The sequence below is a fragment of the Mytilus edulis genome, chromosome 8 (genome assembly GCF_963676685.1).
Source record: "Mytilus edulis chromosome 8, xbMytEdul2.2, whole genome shotgun sequence".
Lineage (NCBI taxonomy): Eukaryota > Metazoa > Mollusca > Bivalvia > Mytilida > Mytilidae > Mytilus > Mytilus edulis.
Genome location: NC_092351.1, coordinates 63552560 through 63579220, shown reverse-complemented (window position 1 = coordinate 63579220; position 26661 = coordinate 63552560). Strand labels below are relative to the sequence as shown.

Here is a 26661-nt window from a genome sequence, read left to right as displayed (position 1 = left end):
TATATCATTATCTTCCATAGAACAGAGGTGGTTTGTAGAATTTAAGATTTAGAGTTCTTTTGTACCTAGTTCACATATATCTATAGTCTACTGTTTACAGTATATTTTCTGTGCCTCCCCATGAAATGCATTTTTAGCCATGGCCTTGTCAGTTTGCTTTAAATTTATGAGTTTGGCTGTCCCTTTGGTGTCTTTCGTCCCTCTTCTTTAGACATATAAGAACTTTTACTTTTCAATATAAATAGACTATTTTTAATTATTGATTGTATACGCATATTCTATGACTCCCATAAAAAATAGTTCACAAAGATTGACTAGTCTCTGTACTGTGTGTATAGCAAGAACATCAAGTAACATAATGGTAAATGTACATAGTAACACATCAACTTTTTTGATGACCATACCTGCCAACTGTCAGTATTTGCAGAGTATTTCCCCCATCGAGCTCGAGGCTCCCAAATGGAAATTTTGTAAGAGCAATTTTGTCGACTATTTTAAAGAAAACAATTAATTCAACAATGGCAATGAGCTTGTTTATGCACGAAGAAGCCAAAAACCACATTAGAATATATTTGAAGGGAATCCATGACAAATCGCCCCATTAGCAAATAGCCCCACTTTTTCATTAACTCGCCCCACTTTAAAAAAAAAAACTGCCCCAACCTGGATAACCAAATCGCCCCACTTGTGAAATGTGTTTTATCCCTTAATATTACTCCTGCCAACTTGCCCCATCTAATAGAAAACGATAATATCTAGATAAATATATTATTAACCAGGAAGAATTTACTAATGCCAACTCGCCCCACTCATGTAAAAAGATGTTATCCCGTTGTATATAAGTTAAATTCCGTTAATATTACTCCTGCTAAGTGGTCCCACCTAATGGAAATCGGTGAAATCTAGATAAATATATTATTTACCAGGATGAATTTAGTAATGCCAACTCTCCCCACTTATGGAAAAAGATGTTATCCCGTTGAATATAAGTTAAATTCCTTATATTGCATTATGATACAATTAACAGGTTTCTTTTCAATTGTTATGCAAATAACTAAGCTTCAAAACTTAGTTATTCTTCAACAATACATTTTTTTTTAGAATTATAATTTCAGTATATCAATAATAGTAATTAAATAAATTTTCGGTTTGTTTGTATTCTGTGTAGATTAGTTTTCATTAAAGTGGTGCGAGTTTTTATTTTTAATTATATATATATATATATATATTAATCTAAATATTACCGTTTTTTTATAAGTAGGGCGGGTTGGCAGGAGTAATATTTAACATGATTTAACCAATTTCACATGTGGGGCGATTTGATAAATCAGTTTGTGGCGGTTTTTTTAAAAGTGTGCGATTAGCCAGTGGGGCGACTTGTCCTGCTTCCATTTGAAGGCCCCCTTGAAGGTTTTGTATGACTATATGAACCATCTTTCACGTAAAACCCCCATGTGCATTTTGAAAAGTTGGCAGATATGTTTCTAACTCCAGACAAAATCTACCGGTATGAATGAAAAAGAAGTTTTCAATTAAGGCTCTGTGGCCATAACAGCTGTCTCATTAGCATTTTAACCACTTCCCATATTTGCAATTAAAACAATAGAAGAAAATTATTCAACGCAAAAACAAAACTTACTTGTAAATATGAAATTCTCTTTACGGTATGAGTTTTTCTCATTGTTTGAGATTGTACAGTAGTACCTGTAACTGCTTATACCTATTTCTTATTCACTTTTGCTTGATAAACTCACTAAATATTATGTATATACATTGTACCACATCTCCTTATTTTTATATGCATTCCAATAACATGAACAATTGTAATTCAATTCTATATACCAAAGCAAAATGAACTGCACCACTTTCATTCACTAGTATGCATCTTTTGGCAAAATACAAGTTCTTAAATGACACAAGATATATTTATTGATAAAAAAATAAAATTTAGTATACAACTCTTTAACAGGTATAAAAAAAAAAGCACAGCTGTGTCATAACTTGTGAAATCTGTGCTGAAAACATAGACATTGATGGTATTTGAGTAATTCCATATGTGAAGCTCAACATTAGCTCGTCAGTTGGTGGTGGACAGTTATAGTTCCTTTCTGCAGGCTAGGATGAATGACTTTTCAGGAAAACCAATTTCACAAATCAAAACTTTCCTCTAGATTTCTCCTACAATATTCATCCAGTTTAGTTCTTTTGGTTTAATTGGACACCGACCTGATTTTTAATTTTGCAAACCATTCAGTCTCTTGCTTGCAAATGGTGCATGAAAATAGGATGGGTATGGCAGTAGACAAGTCTCTTTAAAGTGGGTTTGTGCCCTGAAAAAACGTTTTATAACTTAAGTTTTTTTGAAACTTGTGCAACACACATACCTAAATAACTATAACATAGAAGAGAGCATCATTCGTGTCAATGTTTTGTTCCTGTTTACATTGTCATTGATATTTTTTCAGAAAGCCTGAGGCATATCTCATGAATTCCTGTCATTACATCCTAAATTAACATAATTACTGCTAGAATAATTATCAGTATGATATACGTACACTATCATTGTACAGCCCAAGTCTTCAGTATATATAATTGTTGCATTCATTCACTCCTGTGTTCAGTCGTTCAAAAATATTTAAACATCAACAAATGAACTTTAATAAGGACAAGAAAACACTAGAAAAGATACGTACATACAACCCGTGTTTAAGTGTATTTGAAAGAGAAATATATCTGGTTAAACGATGTATAAAGGAGGAAAAAATTGTAGATATTGCATTACGATGCTTTCTACCTAATAGAACGTGGATATGTTTACATATTTAGACTTGACCCAGTATGACCCGTACCTTGTAGGTCACCGCCGTCGTTTAAACACTAGACTACAGTCGTGTATAAGACAATAAAATGCTTAAGCCTGTACTATTTGTGTGAAGTTAATGTGTTTTTTCTGTACATTTAAATTGTTTTACCTGATAGCAAGGACGTATATCTATCCGTTTCCTTCTCAATTCACTTTGTCAATTTCTTCGAACTTCTTCAAAACATACGTATTACTGCGCCCGGAAGTGAAAAAAATATTAGAAATCCTCGTAAAATAATGCTATTTTCAATTTTGTGGAATCCATTTTGTTATATTTATTATATAAAGATAAAAAAAAGTTACGATTAATTGTGAATTTGCATATCATTATACGGAACGTTTATGGACTATTTTTCCATAGCTGTAAGTGGGTCATTTGGCGGGATATCATGTACACATACACACGTAGATTGGCTGGTACCTGATCGTAATGTTACACATCAGATATATCAAATAGCTAACACCCGGAACGTAGTACCGGGAACCAGGATAATACGTAGACAATATACATAACTAATACCGAAATTGAAAACGCTTTACGGTTTCTCGTTTATAAACCGAATTCCGCTTTGAATTATAGAAGATGCAATATTAATCATGTTCAGTCGACTTTTCATTGTTATATCAACGTCTGAACTAATTAAAAAATCTTTAGATGTCAGATAACACTCGAAATTGACCCGACCTCTTTCCACACGGAATACAAATAATGATAGTTTGTAGTCAGGTTGACTGCTTATAATGCAAAATACACATTAATAACAAGTTCTATAAAACGAACAATACACACTGATCGTTTCTTTAGTCCCCAATGTAAATGAAAGAAACAAAAACCATATCATACCATAAAAAGAAGAGGAGAAATTCGAACATTTCCGGATCTATTTCTGGCCAAAAGACCCCCTGCATAGATTGCGTATGAAAGATGAACCTCATGACTTGAAAGTCAGGCCTTAAAGCACTGCCTTTAAAAATGAAGAAAATAAAATTTGGACGTATGTATTTATTTATAGATGTATTCGCAAAATATTTTTTCTTGTAAAGCCGAATTTTAAAAACATACAGAATGGTCACATTTTGGAACTTGTGGATATGAAAGTAAAACTTCAACTACATCAGTTGCAAAACTGCATATGTTGCTATTCTATATAATTTTTGACTCTAATAGGTGATTAGAAATCAGTAAACACATCTTCAACAAGAATTTGTCCATAGTACACGAATGCCCCACTCGCACTATCATTTTATATGTTCAGTGGGCCGTGAAATTGGGGTCAAAACTTTAATTTGGAATTAAAATTAAAAAGATCATATCATAGGGAACATGTGTACTAAGTTTCAAGTTGATGTAACTTTAACTTCATCAAAAACTACCTTGACCAAAAACTTTAACCTGAACTTCGCCCTATCATTTTCTATATTCAGTGGACCATGAAATTGGGGTCAAAACTATAATTTGGCAGTAAAATTAGAAAGACAATATCATGGGGAACATGTGTACTAAGTTTCAAGTTGATTGAACTTCAACTTCTTCAAAAACTACCTTGACCAAAAACTTTAACCTGAAGCGGACGGACGAACGGAGGCACAGACAAGGAAACATAATGCCCCTCTACTATCGTAGGTGGGGCATAATTCAACTTCATCAAAAACTATCATTATGCTAATTTAAAAGTATGTTCCGCCCAATCAGTTAAAAACACCTTGGTAATATTGGCAATTATGTATATCATTATGGTTTATAGCTGTTATTACATCCGCGTGGTCATTTTAGCCTCACTTTGGTTCAATGTACATGACGTCTCAGATTTCTTAACCTTTTTGTTCCTTTCATATGCAGAGCATAGTTCTCGTTTGAAAATTTATATCTAGAATTTCATCAACAGTAATTATTCAACTTATTTGGATTTGAAGTTTATAACGTGATTGTAGTCTATTTGGACATACAAGTAACGTAGTATGTGCTAGTAAGTTCAGAAAGAAACTTTTGTATATTTGGATTTATCATGGCCTCCAGATGTGCAAGGACCAGAAGCCATATTGACAATTCTAATCCCGCCAATTGGACAAGTTAACAATTAAAAGAAGGGTTAAAGGAATTGGGCATAAACATTTCGATTTAATTGAGTAAAAGTGCGCTCAGAAAATTGTATTAACACAATGTAGACAATAGGAGAAACGTGCAAAATGTCGTACAAAATAGTCCCGACTCTTCGGACAATCCAACTATTATCGTCACAAATAAAAGTTCTGTAAACAATTCAACTGACGAACATATTCCAACAAACGATGATTCCAATCGTGTTTTAGAAGAAAGTGTTATTTCAACAAATATAAATTCTGCTTCAAATTCAGCGCCGCGGATTAATCTGGACATAAATACTCCGACGTCTGCGCATATGCAAGAGGCAGCTTCCGCCCAAGTCAACATGTTGTTGATAAACACAATAGAACTTTGTCAACAAACTCTGAAACAATTTAATAGTAGACAGAGTATGCTGCAAGAGACAATACCAGCTTTTAATTCCTTCATGCCTCATTCTACAACAACCCAAATGGCCGAACCGGCCATTGTCAACAAACCGTCTCGCCCAAATTGGCCAAAACGACTCGGACAGAATGCCAGTATACTCAGTTAAATCGTTTTGTGTGCCGGCTTCATCCATCAGCGACACAGATATGATTTCGCCGGAAATCAGGCAGAATATCATCACAGGTAAAGATGTGAATTTATATCACTGTTGATACCAAACTATGAAATACCCATTAAGGTGGTACCTAACACTACAGGGAGATAACTCTGTAAAATCAGCTTAGCGTTTTAATCACGTTGTATTGTAAGGGAACTATAAAGCTTCTCAATGATCAAAATTAGTGTTTGCCAAACTGCTATCCATCAAACCAAAGTGATTTGTTCAAATTTTCTGAAATTTTTATATTTTTTTCGAAGAGTCAAAGTAAATATTTTGTCAAAATTTTATGAAAATTAAACGACCCAAATTAATTTTAGTCTTGGCTACCACCTTAAGAAGAAAACATCAGAAAATTATGACCTTTTTATAAGGAACTTGTCCCTAGATGAATTCATAATTGCCTTTGGCCGTTTCAAAAGGATTATGTGCTCGGCCTTCCCATCTAGGGAATTGTTAACAAAACTTTTATCATAAAAATATCAATAATGATCAAATATTTGTTAAAAAAAACTAAATGTCAAAGCGAGTTGGCACTAAATTGGCTTCATGGTGCCAAAAAAGCTTTCTTTTGCACGATTTAAATTAGATAAATCTTCATTTTTTTAATATGACACATTTCCTAAACTTTAATAGGAATATATGTATTAAAAAATAAATATGTGTAGATATTTCTCTTAGGGGACGACCATTTGATATTCTGGGGGGGGGGGGGGGTTGATTTAGATCGGTAATTTATTTTTGTAAACTAAGAGGACAGATTATTCATTTTCTGCACTGTTGAAGGAAGATTTTTCATTTTCATTAAAGCAAGGGACTGATTATTTATTTCTACAACTATATTTATGATATTCGAAAACATACAATTTGTAGATGAGTTGTTTATTATAAATAATACATGTATAGTCAAGTCATTATGTACCATTTAATCAGTATTAATCACCATCCTTTACAGAAATAAATCTTTTATATTCCCAACTGTATATACATGTATTGCATACATACATAGTATTAAAGTTTGGTTGTAACTATCCTCTCTTAAAAATATTGGCACACACATTTGGTTTTTGGAGCCACTGATGGCCCAAGAAGCTGTAGAACAAATGATGCAAAATCATGCTTTCTGGGTGTTACGAAGACCCTTTCATAATCTGAAAATGTTTTGTTTTTATAATTTTTTGACAATATTTTTGTCTCAAAGCAAAATGTATAATTGTATAATTCAGTGCAATACTTAAAAGTTTCTAGGGACAACATCAAAAGACCAATGTGCATAATAAATCAAAATATGAATTCACATAGTGAAGTCTGATGTTGCTGGTTTTTTTTAAACTCATGATCAAATTCATCATACAATTACTAGATTACAAAAGGAATGCAGAAGGGCAATCAATGAACAAAGGACAAATAATTAAGAAACATTGATCCCTAATAATCAGGGCTACTTCTGAGGGAAAACAGAACTTGCTTCTTGCAAGGCAGTCGCCTTGAACACAATTTGATATGGAGGAAAGCGTTTGGTTTTGAAATTTCCTACATGAGGCATTTACCTCAATGTAGTAACGGCCCTGTTAAAATAAAGTGAGGTAAGGTTTACTGAGACAATAAACCTCAAGTTAAATGAAACCAATTTTCAGACATTTCAAGTATATTTAAATAATATTTATGCTTTTATTATTTTTCAAACTACCACAGAACAAACCATTTATTTTAGCTATTATCAAGGCTGAGTTATTCATTTTCAAAATCCTCCTGCCTAAAGCTTGATAATTCTGTATTCATTTGCAGAAGGGTATCGTTGTCGCAGTTAATTTCGTTCATGAATGCTGAATGTTCAACTCTACATACTAGCAACGACAAAATTATTTACCTGTATCCCGCGTCACCGACGTAGAGTTATGCAAACATAAATCCATGATGATTCCAACTCTATAAATTTATGTTTTTAAATTCTATAACTATTTTAACTGATATCTTTGTTGATAAATTACTTTAAAGAATAAATTGTCTTGAAAGAGTGACCTAAATGTTATACACTAGCAGCGACAAAATTAGTTTACCTGTATTGAAAATAAATTTGTCGTCGCTAGTAAAGAGTCACATATACGATTGAAGTCGTCCATGGCAGTCAGAGTAATCGAGACACGAGTCTAAGGATTGATTACATTTACACTTCTATTATCCATGTAGTTTGAGGTTAATGCCGAGCAATTTGCCCTACACATCCACATATACAAATATTTTATTGGCTTAAACTCAATTACTACTTAGTAACTAACCGAAACATTTGCCCTACTCAATCACAATTACAAATATACAAAATATTTTATTGGCACAAAATCATTTTCAATAATTGGCAACTTGTATATAGGTTACAAGAGCGCAATTATTCGTAATGCATTTTACATAGGGTACCACTAGTGTTCCGTATTTTTTCCCTCGAAGACTACACAAACTAGGGAAAAACGGGTAGCAGTTACTGTTACTAGAAATGCCAGTGTTTCATTACAACCAAAAAAATATATAGGGTCATGCGGCTCAAATTGACTTGCAGTTGAAAAAGATCGTCTACTTTTTTCGCTTAATGAAAAAGGCATATTTTTAAGGGCCCTGACGTGCAGAAACAAAAGATATTTTCTATAAGTCGTAAAATGTGAATCATAGCCAGAAATTAGTAGTGGTTTTGCTAATTAATATTCATAATATGTAAATGAGAATTGTACCACGTGATAGTAGTTCGAACTGGACTGGCTTGATATCATTAAAATCTTTAAAACACGGATATTATAAGTTGCCCGTCACAGAGTCCTTATTTACAATCACTTTGATATTTCCGTAAAGTTGTCAGGCGGTCAAAATCAAAACAATGAACGCGAATTTAGTGAATTTTTCGTGCTTTCGTGAGTTTATGCTTCTTGAAATAGTGACATTTTAACTTTACGTGGGAACCTAAAGTTCAACGACTACACAAACAAGGTTTGGACTTGCTTATTCTTTGGAAATTTAAGTTTCAATTTTCACCCCGGCAACCTGTTTTTGAAATGACCTTGTCAGCCAATTTTCAACACGAAGTTTGCAAATTTTGACGTTTCAGCCATTTTAGCCTGTATTTTACACTGCAATGTTAAAAGCCTCCCGCTTCGATTTTTAAAATAGCTCAGGAACCTGTATTTTTGCAACAACAGTCATTATGTTTCGTTTAAATGGTGTATATTGTTGTGTATATTCATTTTCTGCCCCGGCAACCTGTCTATCACTTAAATTAAAATTAAAACATACCTTTTTTTCAAAATTCCCTATCATTTTAATGTACTTTCCGTGACCCGTATCCGATTTCTTTAGTATAATATTCAAATAAGCAAAGTGGCGTTGATTTCTGGATATGTATGATTTTCGGCAATTTTTAAACCTTATTGCATAAGCTTTCGATTAAATGTAATTCCAATCCTGTATCATCCAATCAGAAGCCGTATAGGATTCTATTCTCAGTACCATCTTGGCGTAAAAACACTTGCCGGTAAAATGTAAACAAATAACTGCGCTCTTGTAACCTATAAATAGTAATGATGCAGCAATTAAACAATACTACATATACAATCAATAGGTATATTTCGAACAATGAAATGAGCAGTTATAAATATAACAATATATATAGGTTAATGTAGAATAGGCTACTGACATAAGTATATTGTATGTTATAGCTGAGACTACTAAACACAGATATTGGTCACTTCCTGTTCTGACCAGTCAAATCGTAATTATTTTTGTGTCATCGGTTTAATTTAAGATTTAAATTATTTAATTAGCAAAACAGTGAAATTTATATTTTACACCTCAGTAATCACACTGGTTCAAACTAGATTTTCGTTAGTATAAACTCTTGCATTAAATTTACTCACTATATTATTTCGCTCTTTTTATTGGATATAAACTTTTCCTTTGTTGTTAATTGTTTATTTATACTATTGCAAAGTGTTTTCTTTACATTTTTGAATTTGATATTACGTTGAAATTAGTTAAAAAAGATGACATTTGCTAAGTTGATATTTACTTCTATTCTTCCTAGACCAGTTGATCACATGAAAACTGGAGCTAAAGTTAATAAAGTTAATACTGAGTTAAAAAGATTGTGTAAAAGAAATAATTTATTATATTGTAATTTGTATAGGAGTTTCTTACTCGACACTATTCCAGATTCTTCCTTATTTGCTCCGAGAGATGGGCTTCATTTAAATTTTGCTGGTACAGAACTTTTCAGAAAAAAGATATTCAATATTATTAAGCATCAGAGTATATAAATTGTAATGTGTTACAATTGTGTTTTTTATTTAATTCATACATGTATATTGTTTACTATAATTATTCTTTTTTCTCTCTTCAGGGAACTTGCATCTTGAATATGATGCTGGTTTTTCCTAACTACTCAAGATCTACATATATTTTGAGTTGGTTTGCTGTTTTGTCCTTTCATTATCTATACACATTTTGAAAGGATGGAGCTTATTTGAAGTGAGAAAAAAGAGTGATGATAGTATGTCTGGTTTTTATCATCATTAACTGTTTTGATAGTTATTATTTTATCTTTAATTTTTTTTTGGCGGCATTGCAGGCTTGGCGGATGTTTGCCAAAAAATTTGGTTATATATCTATGTTTATGTATTTTCATTTGTGTATTTAATTATTTATGATATATTGTATTTTGTAATATATTGAAAAAATATTTATATCAGGCAATACAAATTATACCTATTGACTTCCTTTTATTTCACCGGTTCATTCTGGCTATTCCTACATTTTGAATTTTATAGGTAAAATAGTATAATTTCATGTAGGAGTTCCCAGAATTTTTGTGTAAACAATGGGATTATGTAGGATTATGTTGTAACAACACTAAACTAATGAGATCTAATGAATCAAGGTAAATCCAGGTAATTCTTGTAGAAAATAAAGAAAAAGAATAATTTATATCACAATCTTTTATTTCATTTAATAATTTCATAGCACAGTTTATGTAAATAGTATTCAAAAGCACAATATGAATTTATAGCTATAATGACATGCACAAGTATTTGCAATTATTTACAATAATATATATAAGTAAATGATATCATTTGAAATATCAATGTTAAATCATTCTTTAAACCAAAGCACTAAATTTTGAGTCACACTAAACAAAGCACCAAAAGTATACTAAATTGACATTATTCATAGCACTCACATAGTAATACATTGAACATGATTGAACATATAAAAGAATACAAAGTCTTAATCAATGTGCAGGAGATGAGAAGCAGCATCTCCATACTCCACTGGAGTAAGTTCATCATTCTGTAATCTTATCTTCAGTGTTTGGAGTCTGTCATCAATTTCCCTGTACTTCCTCTTTCTTGGGATACGTTTCCCACCAGCTCTGTACTGGATCAATGTTAGAGCATGGAAGGCTTCTTCTTGTCTTAACAAACTAATCATACTAAAGATGTTTGGGTGAGCTGCCTTTACTAATTTCTTTAGCTTGCTATGCCAACCTTCTAAATGGTTTGTTGTTCTAGGACCTTCTGTTGCATAGTGATTCCACAGACTTCGGTTGCTCTCTACCCAGTAGCTGGTTACATAGTCAGTAAAGCTAAGTGTTGGTGTAGTAGTATCTGAATCATCGATGTCTTCAAGTGCATTAAACCAAACATCTTCAATTGTATTGGGTGGTAACAGTGGCAGTACTGCAGCTCTACGAACAAGTTGGTGTATGTCGCCCTTTTCATTATATTCAGTTTGCAGACCATGCTTCTGTGCATTTCTCCAGATACACTGGGTGTAGTGGAAAAAGCACCCTTTGATGTGGATATCTGGGAAGACTGAAGTTGCTGCATTTCTGATGGCTATTTCATAGTCGAGGAACATCTTGGCTGGTTGAAGAAGGATGTTGTATTGGTTACATAAATCTTTAATAATAGTAAGTAGCCTTGTGTACATCTGCTGATCTTTACCGGGTAGGAAGCAGTAAACCAGTGGAAACATAGTACCATCAACTTTGGCGTGGAATGTGTACAGCTTGTAGAACAGTGTTGGACAAACATAGAATGTTCCATCACAGTAGATGGTGTCTGCTGCTGCTAGATGATATAGGTTCTCTTGGGTACTGAATACAAGCATTCGCCCATTGGTGTTATCATCTGCAAGTAGGAAGGGTTGACCAGTAGTAGTTTGAGCCCATTCACCATCTACTGTGATATCTTCTACTGTTGTTGGTAGTGCTGGTATTAGCTTGTGTCTCTCGTTGTAAAGCTGGTCTTTGCATGAGTAGAAGGTTGGTATGTGTTCTACTAGTTGGTGTGTGTCATCATTCCATTCTCGGTCTCGTAGTTTTACCAATTCTTCTTCATAAATAGTTGGTATTGCAGTGAGTCCATCTTTACAACGAGATTTCATACGTTGTAATAAATCGTCTACTCTGAGTTGCATTCTGTCTGAGGGATGGTTGTGATTAGCATCCACTTTGGTTGGTATGTTGTTGTGTGTGTTGACAGTAGCAGGGCAGTTACGGGTAGAGCATTTCCAATAACATCTGTCTCCACGTCTTGACTTTATCTGGAACTTGTAGTTATTGTGTACTAAGTTCTGGTTGCCTAAACTATTTGTTGTAAACTTGATATCTAACTGTGCATTTGCCATGATGAACTGAGAATGATCATTACAGGAAAAATCTGGCTTCTTATAGTAATGCTTAATTGTTTGGTAGAGCTTGTGGTGTTCAGTTAAGACACTGAGCACAAGTTAATAGTGTTAAGCTAATCAAAGTTCATAGTCATTTGGCTTTGCTTAATCTATTAGGCCAATTAATACACTTATCTGATTATGATAATTAAGTACTTTTGATATTATATTCATTTTTTAAAATCATAATTTGTTAAAATAATGAAAATATTAAATTCTTTGAGAATTTTTCTGAAGTTGAAAATGTGGGTAACTATTTATTTTCTTTTTAAATGCTTTTACTACTTTTTCATTCATTTTATTTTTATTTTTCCAATGCTTTAACTTCCTTTTCTTTCAATTAGTTTTATTTTTTAGAAATTCTATGGTATTAAAATACTTAAAATTATTACTTTATGCATGTTTTCAAACAAAAAAGTCTCATTTATTACATATAAGTAATAATTTTTATTTAATTTCCACAGGTAAATTTACCTTTGACCAAATTAGACACTAATGACTAAAACAACATATTTTGCAATAAAAACATGTATTGTTCTTCCACTAATCCCCCATGTAGGAATAGCCAGAATAGTAAAATACAAAATGTAGGAATAGCCAGAAGACACCATTTCACCCACTTGATAATTGGTTTAATTTAAGATTTAAATTATTTAATTAGCAAAACAGTGAAATTTATATTTTACACCTCAGTAATCACACTGGTTCAAACTAGATTTTCGTTAGTATAAACTCTTGCATTAAATTTACTCACTATATTATTTCGCTCTTTTTATTGGATATAAACTTTTCCTTTGTTGTTAATTGTTTATTTATACTATTGCAAAGTGTTTTCTTTACATTTTTGAATTTGATATTTCCGTAAAGTTGTCAGGCGGTCAAAATCAAAACAATGAACGCGAATTTAGTGAATTTTTCGTGCTTTCGTGAGTTTATGCTTCTTGAAATAGTGACATTTTAACTTTACGTGGGAACCTAAAGTTCAACGACTACACAAACAAGGTTTGGACTTGCTTATTCTTTGGCAATTTAAGTTTCAATTTTCACCCCGGCAACCTGTTTTTGTAATGACCTTGTCAGCCAATTTTCAACACAAAGTTTGCAAATTTTGACGTTTCAGCCATTTTAGCCTGTATTTTACACTGCAATGTTAAAAGCCTCCCGCTTCGATTTTTAAAATAGCTCAGGAACCTGTATTTTTGCAACAACAGTCATTATGTTTCGTTTAAATGGTGTATATTGTTGTGTATATTCATTTTCTGCCCCGGCAACCTGTCTATCACTTAAATTAAAATTAAAACATACATTTTTTTCAAAATTCCCTATCATTTTAATGTACTTTCCGTGACCCGTATCCGATTTCTTTAGTATAATATTCAAATAAGCAAAGTGGCGTTGATTTCTGGATATGTATGATTTTCGGCAATTTTTAAACCTTATTGCATAAGCTTTCGATTAAATGTAATTCCAATCCTGTATCATCCAATCAGAAGCCGTATAGGATTCTATTCTCAGTACCATCTTGGCGTAAAAACACTTGCCGGTAAAATGTAAACAAATAACTGCGCTCTTGTAACCTATAAATAGTAATGATGCAGCAATTAAACAATACTACATATACAATCAATAGGTATATTTCGAACAATGAAATGAGCAGTTATAAATATAACAATATATATAGGTTAATGTAGAATAGGCTACTGACATAAGTATATTGTATGTTATAGCTGAGACTACTAAACACAGATATTGGTCACTTCCTGTTCTGACCAGTCAAATCGTAATTATTTTTGTGTCATCGGTTTAATTTAAGATTTAAATTATTTAATTAGCAAAACAGTGAAATTTATATTTTACACCTCAGTAATCACACTGGTTCAAACTAGATTTTCGTTAGTATAAACTCTTGCATTAAATTTACTCACTATATTATTTCGCTCTTTTTATTGGATATAAACTTTTCCTTTGTTGTTAATTGTTTATTTATACTATTGCAAAGTGTTTTCTTTACATTTTTGAATTTGATATTACGTTGAAATTACCCACCCTCCCCTCTCTTAATTTTTTTTTTCCTTTTATAAATTTATAGCGGCGGATGTGTGCCAAAAAATTTGGTTATATATCTATGTTTATGTATTTTCATTTGTGTATATAATTATTTATGATATATTGTATTTTGTAATATATTGAAAAAATATTCATATCAGGCAATACAAATTATACCTATTGACTTCCTTTTATTTCACCCACTTGATAATCGATTATTTATAACATTGTTGTCAATATTGTACATTGTATCTTCGAATAGGTATCTTATTAAGTGTTTTTTTCCTTTTAGTTATTTGTTTGTGAACAAGACTGTACTACAGCTTAGTCATTTTGATAGGTGTATTATTTGTGTGAATTCTTTTTCCTGAAACAATGAACATTCTGATTTTATAGATTTCACCACACATGTACTTGGAATGTGCATGTACTAGTTTTTATGTAATGCATAGTTCTATTACCACAGTATCTAAAATCAATACAACAGATGTAGAATATTAATAATATTTATTTATTATATCTATTATATAATATATTATATTATATTCAACAGTTTATGCATACATGTAATAAATGTAATAAATAATAATAAATATGCTTTATTTAGAGTCGTCAAAGTATATTTTTAACCGACATACAAAACATTTATAACAATACAACACACAATACACAGCACAAAATGAAGCACTAAAAGCATGGTTCATGGTTGTTTTAAGCATGATAAACTAGATATGAAGGCAAAAAACATACTATAGGTATGAACACAAAGGTTAAATACTGAAATTATAACATAACATATATACAGAAAGCAAGCACTATAAGTTTTAACACTCAAAGTCACTTTGGTGGTGGTCCGTAAACACTGGCACACTCCTTCAGGAGTCTGGACGCGGAGATGCTGTTGTTGCAGTACTCGTCCCACAAAGCAAAAAGACGGCCCTGGGTCTGTCTACTCTGTTTGCGCTGGTACCTTTGGAGCTTGCCTTAGGACACTAACCAGCTTTCTCGTCTAACTGACAAAAGGTGTCTGGGATATGCTCTGGTGGGAGGAACGGTAAGGCCAACACCTGTCTCAAGTATGTATATACTGTATCTTTTTTGTTGTAGGCGGACTGAAAATGTAAAAAGAATATTTTTGGGATACGATTGCTTTTAAGCTATTAAGCAATCTGTAGACTTATACCATTGACTCAGGGCCACGTCCTCACGTCAACCGTTTTATTCTAAACATCAAGGAACATCTCAGATTCTTGACATTGTCTTGCTTTAAATGGTATAAAAAACAAAAGGATTGAATTTAAACAACTGTCCTATAATGTTCTTCTCATTATCTTCAAGTTACGATATTGAGCGTTCCTGATGGAGACAATTCTATAAATATGTATTGATAACAAACATACCTCTTTCTTTATCATGACAGCTATCACAGAACCTGGTTCTGCTGGGTGGACATGCTCTTTCATACCGGGTTTGAAGTTGTCACCATCTTGAAAAACAGTAGCTGGGCAGTTGACGGTCTTGTTACGCTTGGTGCAGCGCCAGAGCATGTGGTCATTCTTTTGTTTCTGCAATCAAAAATAAAAATATATAGGTCTTTTTTATAATTGTAAAAGTTAATAATAGCAGATACTCTCTTATAGCCGACTATATATATATATGTATATGCAGTATAGGATAACAATATGCTAATCCGGGCCTAATCTAGGATTTTTGAGAGGGAGAAGTGACTTCTCCTTCCATGAGAGAGTTTGGAGTAAAAATTATACTTGCAGTGTTTTATATTATTATAATATTGTATAAAATGTATGAGTTGATACTAATCTCTTATAGCCGACTATACAGTATAGGATATGCTCATTGTTGAAGGCCGTACAATGAGCTAAAGTTGTTATGCTATTTGGCCAATAGTGAGTGTCTCATTGGTAACCATACCTCACCTCCACATTTATAATTTTATGTTAAAATTATCTGATGTTTCATAATTTAATAATATAAATAAATATTTACTTTAACTGTGTAGTTGAAGCCGTCTGAATCCCCGGTTGCTGCCTTCTTCTATGGTTTGGTAGTGGACTGTTGGGTCATCTTCTGGGATGTCACCTATATACTCATCTGCTATGGAATCTTCTTGTACTTGCTTTGGGATGTCAAAAGAACGGTCTACAACTATCGAAGGATCTGCAATAAAATACATTATTGAATACATGTACATGAATTAAATATGAATTGAAAATCAGAATATTGTAACATAAATATATTCATATGGAATGAAATAAATTCGAATATTGAATTAATACTAATACTAATGTACGTTGTAATAAGTAATTATATGAAAAAGCAAAGTTACAGATCTAACATTGTTTGGTTGATGTTTAGACGAGTTATATATATATATATATGTGTGTTAAAATAATTTAATAAACAAAATATACATAAATAAGAATTAATATAAAATGCTATGTTAAAACATATATTTGTATTTTTTATGAGAAAAGGTTTAACCTCAGTGCATATTACACACTTCAACTCTAGTTGAGCATGGTCTTTTACAGCCTGTCTGTACTGATCTCTTGGAACACCTAAAACACAACATTTTAAAATCATCGTCAATCAAACCACATATTCTATATATATTGTAAATTGTACTTTATTTCATATCGTTTAATGTATTATATTCAGAGTTAAAAATTTCCAATCAGGTTAATTAAATTATCTGGCTACTAATCCAATTAATTATTATATGGTAATTAGCTCGTTCTGGCTCGTGGCAATAGATAACTGTCAATACACAGGAACTATATAATATACTGTAATGCAAAAAGTGACACACTGAGGGATACATGTAAATTGCAAACACAATATACAAAAGTGAAAAAACACATACAATACTCGAAAAAAAGGTGTTAAACAAGTCAGGTTGATATTAATAATATATCATAAGAATATATTATACGCATATAGATAAATGACCAATGTGGACCTTATTTTTTCTATTTCATCGATTGTTTTTATATATTTCTATTGGGATCTAGATCAGTTTTAAGTTTAAAGGTTGAGTCAAGCAGGTTACAATATGGATAATGGGTTTTAATTGCATTTATACGGGTATTTCTAATATAACTATTTATTTGGCAGGTTTCCCTTTACTACCTTATTTATTAATTTAGTACAAATGCTATTAGCTCTATCAGAGATTGGCTACATTAGTATAGAAATGATAAGTATGCAAGGAGAATTTTAGTTATAATAATTTATAATAATTAAAAAATATTTAAAAGCCACTTACCACTGTTGCATGTTCTATGTTGCCACTTTTGACACCCATAACATTGCAAAGCTTCTGTCTATGGCGCACAACATTTTGGCACTGTATACAACTGTCGTCTGACATTGTGTAAGAAAGAGTATCCCATAAGTGTTGACCTTTATATATGTTTCTAGGTATTTACTCATTATGGCTTACACACGCTAAAACAATAAAATACTGTTTTAAAGTATTGTGTTGTCTTAACAGATGTTAAGGATCAAACGAGAACACAAGCTTCAAACATAAGCTTTACATTTTTGATCTCTATTGAGGAATTATTAGATTTAAAGATAAAATACTGATTAATGCATTAATACAATTAATTAAGATTTAATTATGATTCAATTAAATAATGTTTATTCAAACAACAACGATCAACAACATATCTAACAATCAATTATGATGTAATTAAATAATGTTCATCCATACATACATAACCATTAAGAGTTTAATTAAATGATGATTATTCTTTTGGTATATCTATGCAACAATTCTTTAATTTTTTATAATACATTTATTTTTAAAAACGAGGTGCCGGATTGTCTTGGTCCCGAAATGTTCGGATGCCGAAATGTCCAAAACGGGTGCCGAAATGTTTTCGGACTTGGGCGCCGATATGTCTTGTTACCTTTTTCTGTATCGTGACAGTTCCAATGCATAATTGAGAATCACACGTGACAAGCTCGAGTGACAAGGTGAATAAACAACACGAGGGATGATATCGAATGATAGGTTCATTTATATTGTTAGTTTAAGAAATTCACACTTATATTTGGTTCTGTTGATAAAATAAAAGCAGTCTTTACTTGTTATAAAAATAATTTTATGCCATGAATGTTTGAAGCCATGTCTTCATAGAGAGTCTGTTTTAATACTATAAACATGATATCCGTAAGTACATGCACTTGGTCTGCTTTATCAGTATAATTTTTTTGATAAATACTGACATGATTGTTAATTACTACGAGCCTTAATCTCATATTACTGTCGTAGAATGATGAATTTCATATTGATAAAATTGATAAAGGTTACTTTTTTTTATTCTAATATTGTATTCTTTGTTGTAGGATTAGGAATGCCTCCCAGAAAGAAATCACGCATTGGAAGAAGGTTTAAGTACAGATATAGAAAAAGGTAACAGAACCATGAAATGTGTCAGTTTAATTGAATGTGAAATAGAAATTCCAGTACTTTTTAATTTATCATATTCATTCTTACACAATTTAAGCAGTATTCTGATTATATAGTTCACACAATTGTTAATGTGAAGTTTTCCTGTTGCGATGAGTAAATATTATCTGTAATGGATTATTAACTAGTGTTAATTGCATGTCTGATGCTGAAGAAAAATTCTTCATTCCCTTTGTCATTCAGGTGTACCCCATCTCTAAGGTGGCCTCGCCAAAATTCTATGCCTTCTAATTGTGCTGTTTTCTCTGACAGAAGTTTATTTATATTTTTCCTTCTATTATCATATTAGGAAATTGACATTCTTATTGGTCTTATAATAATGGAACCTATTACAACCAGTGCTACTCCTTTCTGTTGAATTTCAGCAGCCAATTCAAGCAAGTTTCAGCTATGTCTTTTGCACTTCAGGTGTGATATCATTACCTCCAACCTGTCGAAACATGTCAAATTTTCATAGTAATTCTATGGATGTAGGAATGATTGATTGTTGGTTGCTTCACGCCGCATTAGCACAAAAAGGCTATATCGCGGCGAGAGCTAATTCGAAATTTGTTACAATTTAAAGCATATTTTTAAAATAAGACAAAAAGTCCTTCAATATACTAAAATTCTTGACTAAAGCAAATTGATTATATACAAATAAAAATCAACAGTAAAATAACGTGATAAAAATTTAAAACGATTTAAATATAACATTTTTATATTCTATAATAAATTCCAATTTCTTTTAAAAATGCAACAATATTTTCAAATGGAACATTATTGAATAAATCATACATATTATTGACATTGAAATGCTTCTTACGAATGTGAGCAAAGTCAATACAATTAATTAAAACATGTTTAATAGTATACTTGCAGTTGCAAGGAACACATTGTGGTTCATCTTCATTTTTTAAAAGATACTCGTGTGTTACTCTAGTATGACCAATACGACATCTAGTAATAACACACTGATATTTTCTGCACATAATATTATTAAAAGGTTAGCCTAAATTAGGTTTAATTTCATGCAATTTATTATCATTTTTTTTACTCCATTTATTTTTCAATATATTAAAAACATATTCTCTAATATTAGATTTAAAATCAGTATATGGTATATCACAGTTAGATAGAGGGTCACCCAGGGCATTCTTTGCCTCAAAGTCTACAGCCGTGTAGGAATGATATCCCGACTAAAAATCTGAAGATGTGTCGGACACCCACTGATTGAGGTCCCGAATTAAACTGTGACCAAATACCAAAACTCTTTGACATTGTAGTTCACTTAATACTTTCAGTGCCCAATTAAATATATTTCAAAATGAATCCTCCAGATCTTGTATAGTCCCTTTGAACAGTATTTAGCATGGGATAAGCAGTATCATTAAGTCCCTGACATGAAAACTATAAACAATTCAGTAGAGAACACGAATAGTCTACATTAACAAAGCACTTTGCAAAAAAACCCAACAAATATGACAGACACGAACCAATAGCAATCACTGAAATACAAGATCCTGACTTCATACAGGCACATTAAAAAGTAGCATGGGACATTTGTGTCTCGCCTTGACGGAGTCAAAAGGCGAGACAAAGGTATGTTGTTTCCGGCGGCGGCGGTGTCAACAATGTATTAGTTTGTGATTAGGTCTAGTTTACGGTGAACCACAAGTGTTTGGTCAATTAAGGGAACCTATAAAGCATCATGCCGGAAACCGGCACATTATTTTTGCTGTGGTTAAAGCAGTTGTCAACTCTTTTCATCTAAGTAGCTTGATTGTTACAAAAAAATGACGAAGTGCATAGCGTTATAACTAAAACCTACGACACAAGCAATTGACAATATTCAAGTTTATAAACCACTGGACGTTAAGTAACCAACATTCAAGTTTGTTTTTTTATGATGTCTTCAGTATTTAATCATGCAATTTGGAAGCTTTTCTCATTTAGAATATCTTACAATTCGACATAAAACCTGGTTCCGCACTACACATTTAATTGTACATAAAACCATTTGATACACTGAGAAATACACTTCACTAAAAATGGGACTTTAATTGAGGTGTTGTTAAATTTTGGAAATTTTTTAAAAGCAACATGTGATATTACAAATTTATTTGAGTTTTGAGATACTAGTTACAGCTTCAATCACTAGGAGACATAACATAGTGTACGTCATAAAGATTCTATAAAAACGCAATGAACCCAACATTCGAGAAATATTTGCCGCTGGCGTTCTAATGGAGCTTAGAAATTGAAAATTTGACAAAATGTCACCACCACACTTTTCATTGATCAATTGAAAGAGGATTTTAATTTTCAATTTCAAATTGTTTCTTTGGTTTCGAGACAATAAATTCGTTTTAAATGTTGTCATTAAACACAAGATTTGGAACAGCAATATACTATCTTTACCATGTTTATATAGCTCACTATGTGGAATGGGTTTTGGTCACTTTTAAAGGCCGTACGATTTCCTAGAATTAGTTACTGTGTCATTTGGTCTCTGGGTTGAGTCTCCTCATTTGAATTTCGACCACATCTTGATATTTTTACATTTGACACTTTAAGATGTGGTATGATTGCCAATGAGACAACTATCCACAAAAGACCAAAATGACACAGACATTAACTATAGGTCACCGTACGGCCTTCAACAATGAGCAAAGCCCATACCGCATAGACAGCTATAACAGGCCCCGATAAGACAATTTAAACGAGAAAACTAACGGCCTTGTTTATGTAAAAAAAATGAACGAAAAACAAATATGCGTATTGTATTGTTCATATTGATGGATTTCAACTGGTTTATTGGTATTTGGGTTGTAACTGGTAAATTTTTCGTCCATTGATGGCAGAAATAGAACTCGAGAATCTTTCTGCCAAATTGTAGATGAGTCTTGTTTCGGCTGATGCCACAATTTTTTCTACGCTGTCATTAATATCGGTTTCATCTAGTGTTTTTCTTTGATTAACTGTTATTTCAGCTACTGATGCAATTTTCTGTAACTCTTCAATCGTTTGTGGTTGTTGGGGAGCAATTAAAGATTTTATTCAATTAATAGCAAGTTCTATTAAAAATGGTACTGATGCACTTCTATATTTATAGTTCTGAATTGCACAATGAATATAATCTTCAATATTTTCTGTTGAAGACTGCTTTAATTTTGACAAGTTAAAGTGCCATATGAACGATTTTTTTTAAAATCAAACCGATAGAAAAAAAAACCAAGGTCTAAATGTGGGCATCTGTTGATGACCTTTCTGAACAAAACTACATATTCAAAAGACAAACTTCTTCCTGCTTATATACCATCTATAATCGTAGTGAATGGTGATTATGTCAGAATATTAGGCAAGATAAAAATCAAAATAACAATAGAAGATAGACTATCAACAAATGGTCTATGTGCTTAATAAACTACCCCATTCATTAATACTAGGGGGCGAAACATTTACTTTAACAGACAACCCAAACATGTCAACTGTTATAAAAATGGATACGGAATCTGGTTTAGAAAAAGTCAAAAATGGTGTTATAATTCCTAAAATGTCTGAGAAAATTAGATCAGTCAACATTTCAAGACAAAAACATGACGCAGCGGGTTTACTAGAACCACTTCACAATTTAGCTAGTCAAAACTTACTTGCTGCAAAAGTTGAGTCAAGGTAAACAAAAATAGAGGCTTTATACAATTGTTTAACCAAACAAATAAAGATATACATTTAAGAACAGAGAATTAGCGACAGTTGAATGTTAACAAGATGCAGAAATACTTTATTGATTAACCAAAAGATGAATTACACAATTTTCAGTTTCATCTATGAAGTCTAGCAAATCAAAACCTTCTGACGATATTCAATTTGACTTAGCAGATAGTGATGTAACAGAAGGTCAAAAGACAAGTTAAATGCTTTCCTTAGATATCATAGAGGTACTTTTGCTGCTGATATGAGTGAGTTAGGTCTTACTTCATCCTATACTCATCACATTGTAACAATCTCAAACTCCAAAACAATGAGACAAAACTTCTATAGACAATCCCCTCACTGAAGAAATGTTGCAAAATGACATTATCCAGCACTCCACCTCTAACTGGTCTTCTCCCTCCTGTTGTTCTAATCCGTAAAAAGGCACTTGCCAATGAATCGGACAAAGTGGAATACAGATTTTGTATTGATTATAGAAAATTAAACCGTATATTATTTGCACAAAATTTTCCTTTACCCAATCTAGATAGTGTATTCGATTCCATTGGAGAAGCGAAGCAAAATTTGTCCCTCGACATGAGAAGTTCTTTTTGGCAAGTCTCACTAGACCCTGAAAGTCAAATAAAAAGTGCTTTTATCAGTCAGTGTGGTGTCTATCAATGGATTGATTGATTGTTGGTTGCTTAACGTACAGTGGCAAATATTTCATGCATAGTCAGGACGAGAACAAGTTCACAAAAAATACAATAGGTAGGTCTTGTCATAATAGAGGCCATTTTGGATGATGGTCGGGGGAAATTTGGACTGCCACTGGAAAATGAGGGTATATTGAATAGGGACGGAAATTTTGCCTTGCATCAGGCCACCTACGGGCCCTCAAAGAGTTGTATATCAATGGAAAAGAATGCCATTTGGTTTAAGAAACAGTATAATTACTTTTGCTAGCATGGTGTCTAACGTTTTAATAGGGAAATCTGTTCGTATTTGAGTAATTAAAATATAAACCCTTCCAGGTCAAAGTTTTGAAGATGTGTTAAATTTATGAAAAACAATCCAAAATTAAGGATGTCTATATCAAACTATTACTTAATAGCAAGTGTTAATATCATCTTTTATTAATCAATCATTTGAAATGAGGAAAATGTCCTTATAAATGAGTAAGATGAAAAAATTGAAGCTATAACATACAATATACTTATATCAGTAGCCTATACTGCTCTTCGCAAAGATATTGAAGACAAAGAAAAAGAGATTCTTAGTTTTAAAATACATGCCAGTAGCGGCGATGGAGAATTCCAAACTGTGCCAACATCTAGACCATCAAAACCATCCGTTATTCTCATGGGCACCTCAAATACTGAAAGCATAGACCCTAGAATCTCACCGGATTACAATGTGCACAAAGTAACAGCATATACCCTTGACGAAACCGAAAGAGAACTCCAAAAGCTTGAGAGTGAACCAAACGTTATTGTCCTACACTCCTTAACGAACGAGTAAATGAACAAAACTCCAAATGACTGTGTTGACAGAATGACTAGGATATTCGATGATATACGTTCACGTTTCAATAATATCAAAATCGTGATCTCCTTGCCAACACCGCGAAGCGATTCTGAAGACTAACTTAGATGGACAACAAATAATACAGTATGCACAGTTTTCTTAATGATAACATGTAAGTGTTGTTTCCTTTATGTCGCCCAGTGTGTTTAAAGAAAGGCATATAAATGCGGACTTCAAATCTACTACAAGAAGAGCAGCAGTCTTAACATTCATCCCGCAACAAAAGGTTGACTCAACGCATTGGAAGACATTGACGAAGCTGACAACGTCCCGGACACATTTTTAAATACCAGGTCTGAGTATAGGGTGGAAGCCATGGATTCTTGAGGAACAACTGAATGATCCCGTGCAAACAACCACGTAGAAGGATGGCACAACTAAAAAAAAAAAAAAGTGCAACACGCCCAGTCATACATGTACAATCTAATCGATGTCCTTAAGAGGACCAAAATACTTTAAAGAATGCACTATCGTCCCCATGGAAAGTCACTGTACACAATTACATGCTTCACTTTCAATTTTGCTACGGCAGCACCTATCTATTTAATCAACTTCATTATTGGATTACAATAAACACAATAGACTCGTGCTGGAACTAGAAACTCAAATTAATAACTCTTTTCATCTCATTACCCTGACGTTTATAAAGTTCAAGTGTCACTAGGAAGAGGCATATAACTAATCCTTTCCAACGAATCACCAGAACTTGTTTCAACTCTCATAGTGCTAACAACTATGAAGGCTAAAAATACAAATGATTGATTGATTGTTGGTTGCTTAACGTCCAGTGGCAAATATTTCATGCATATTCAGGACGAGAACAAGTTCACAATAAATACAATAGGTAGGTTGATACGATAGAGGCCATCTGGGATGATGGTCGGGGAAATTTTGACTGCCACTGGAAAATGAGGGTATATTGGATAGGGACAGAAATTTTGCCTTCAACAGGCCACCTACGGACCCCTCAAAGAGTTGTTGCAAGGGTTCGTAACGTGCAAAGAGCGTGGCACTCTCTTTACACGAGGCATCGGATTTAACGTCTCCCTTCTGACGGACGTGACTGCGAACTTGATACATCCCGCACAGCCAAACGGACGCCGCACTTCGGCAAGCGTTTTACTGCCGGTCGGGAGAAGACCAAGTGACCATATTTCTATACCCCAGTCACCCATGGGGTGTAGTTAAATGTGACAAGTTCAAGAGGCATATAACTAATCCTTTCCAACGAATCACCAGAACTTGTTTCAACTCTCATAGTGCTAACAACTACAATCATGAAGGCTAAAGTACAAATGAGAAACCTCAACAAGAGGTATAAACTGGTTGAAAGGGAACGCCGATTCAAGAGAGCCTATGATCATATTGTCCAATTAAACATTTCTTTAGATGCAATTCAAAACAGGTACAACAAAGCCAAGACGAACAACAAATCTTGCGGATACTGGTTACGTCTACGTATAGCTGTTTTCTACGCTCCCCGGAAAGCAGAGTCCGTAGCCATAACTGAGGCAAGAACTGTTCGGTGAAGTTGTTGACATTTTTTCAGAAGATTGAGTTGTATGAAGATAAAGTATAATTTTATTCGGTTTTATATATTTATTTACCAAACTAAAGTTAGAAAAATGGAAACCAGTTTTTTGGACGCATGTCAACATTTATTTATAGATGTATTCGCAAAATATTTTTTCCGAATTTCAAAAACATAAAAATTGGTCACATTTTGGAACTTGTGGATGTGAAAGTAAAACAAAAACTACATCAGTTGCAAAACTTCATATGTTCAATGCTATTCAATATAATGTTTTGACTCTAATAGGTGATTAGAAATCAGTAAACACATCTTCAAAAAGACTATCCTTATGCTGAGTTAAAAGTTTGCTCCGCCAAATCAGTTGAAAACACCTTGGTAATATGTGCAAATTATTGTTAGAGAAAGGAAACGATAATTTTAGAAATTTTTACCATTGTAAAGGGAAATAACTCTAAAACAGTAAAGTGACGCTACCAAAATTCAAACTTGATCTGTGTAATATGTGGTGATACGCATTTGGCTTAATTTCATAAAAGTTGGCTGAGGCTAACTAAAATTAGAGAACAGAAACCAGTTTTGGGACGTACGTCCGGACAGAAAAGGGTAAAAATAAATGTGCTACATTTCGGGGCCTTTCCTGCCCGACGAAGCAGGATTTTGCTCATAGTTGAAGGCCGTACAGTGAAATATATTTGTTAGCTTCTTATACCAAATCTTTTTATTTCTATGATTTAAGATTTTTAAATTAAAAATGTTTATTTAGTCATATTGACCGTTGACCGTAAAATTAATATCATTCTTCCCTTTCCCTTATCAGTGTTATACCATTCAATCAAGGAATACAAAGGATGTTACAAGAAAACATTGTTTTAAACACTTTATGTTTGAAGAACCTTAATATTTATACTTTGGAGCAAACAGAAAGCCAGCTTAGAGGTATAAACAAACCACCATATGAAATAGCTTTTCACTCGCTTACAAATAGAGTAGTGGAAAATCCAACGGAGCAATGTGTCAACATGAACAAAATTATAACATGAACGTTGGAAATATTTCC

General features: G+C 32.7%; 1 long non-coding RNA gene across 1 annotated transcript; it reads right to left on the bottom strand.

The window, feature by feature from the left end:
• Nucleotides 1-1911: 1911 nt before the first annotated feature.
• LOC139486057 (uncharacterized) lies at nucleotides 1912-3154 on the bottom strand. The gene is made up of 2 exons (XR_011655465.1): nucleotides 2973-3154; nucleotides 1912-2330 (listed from the first exon to the last, which is right to left on the bottom strand). It is a non-coding gene; the product is annotated as an uncharacterized lncRNA (long non-coding RNA).
• Between the last annotated feature and the right edge of the window lie 23507 nt (nucleotides 3155-26661).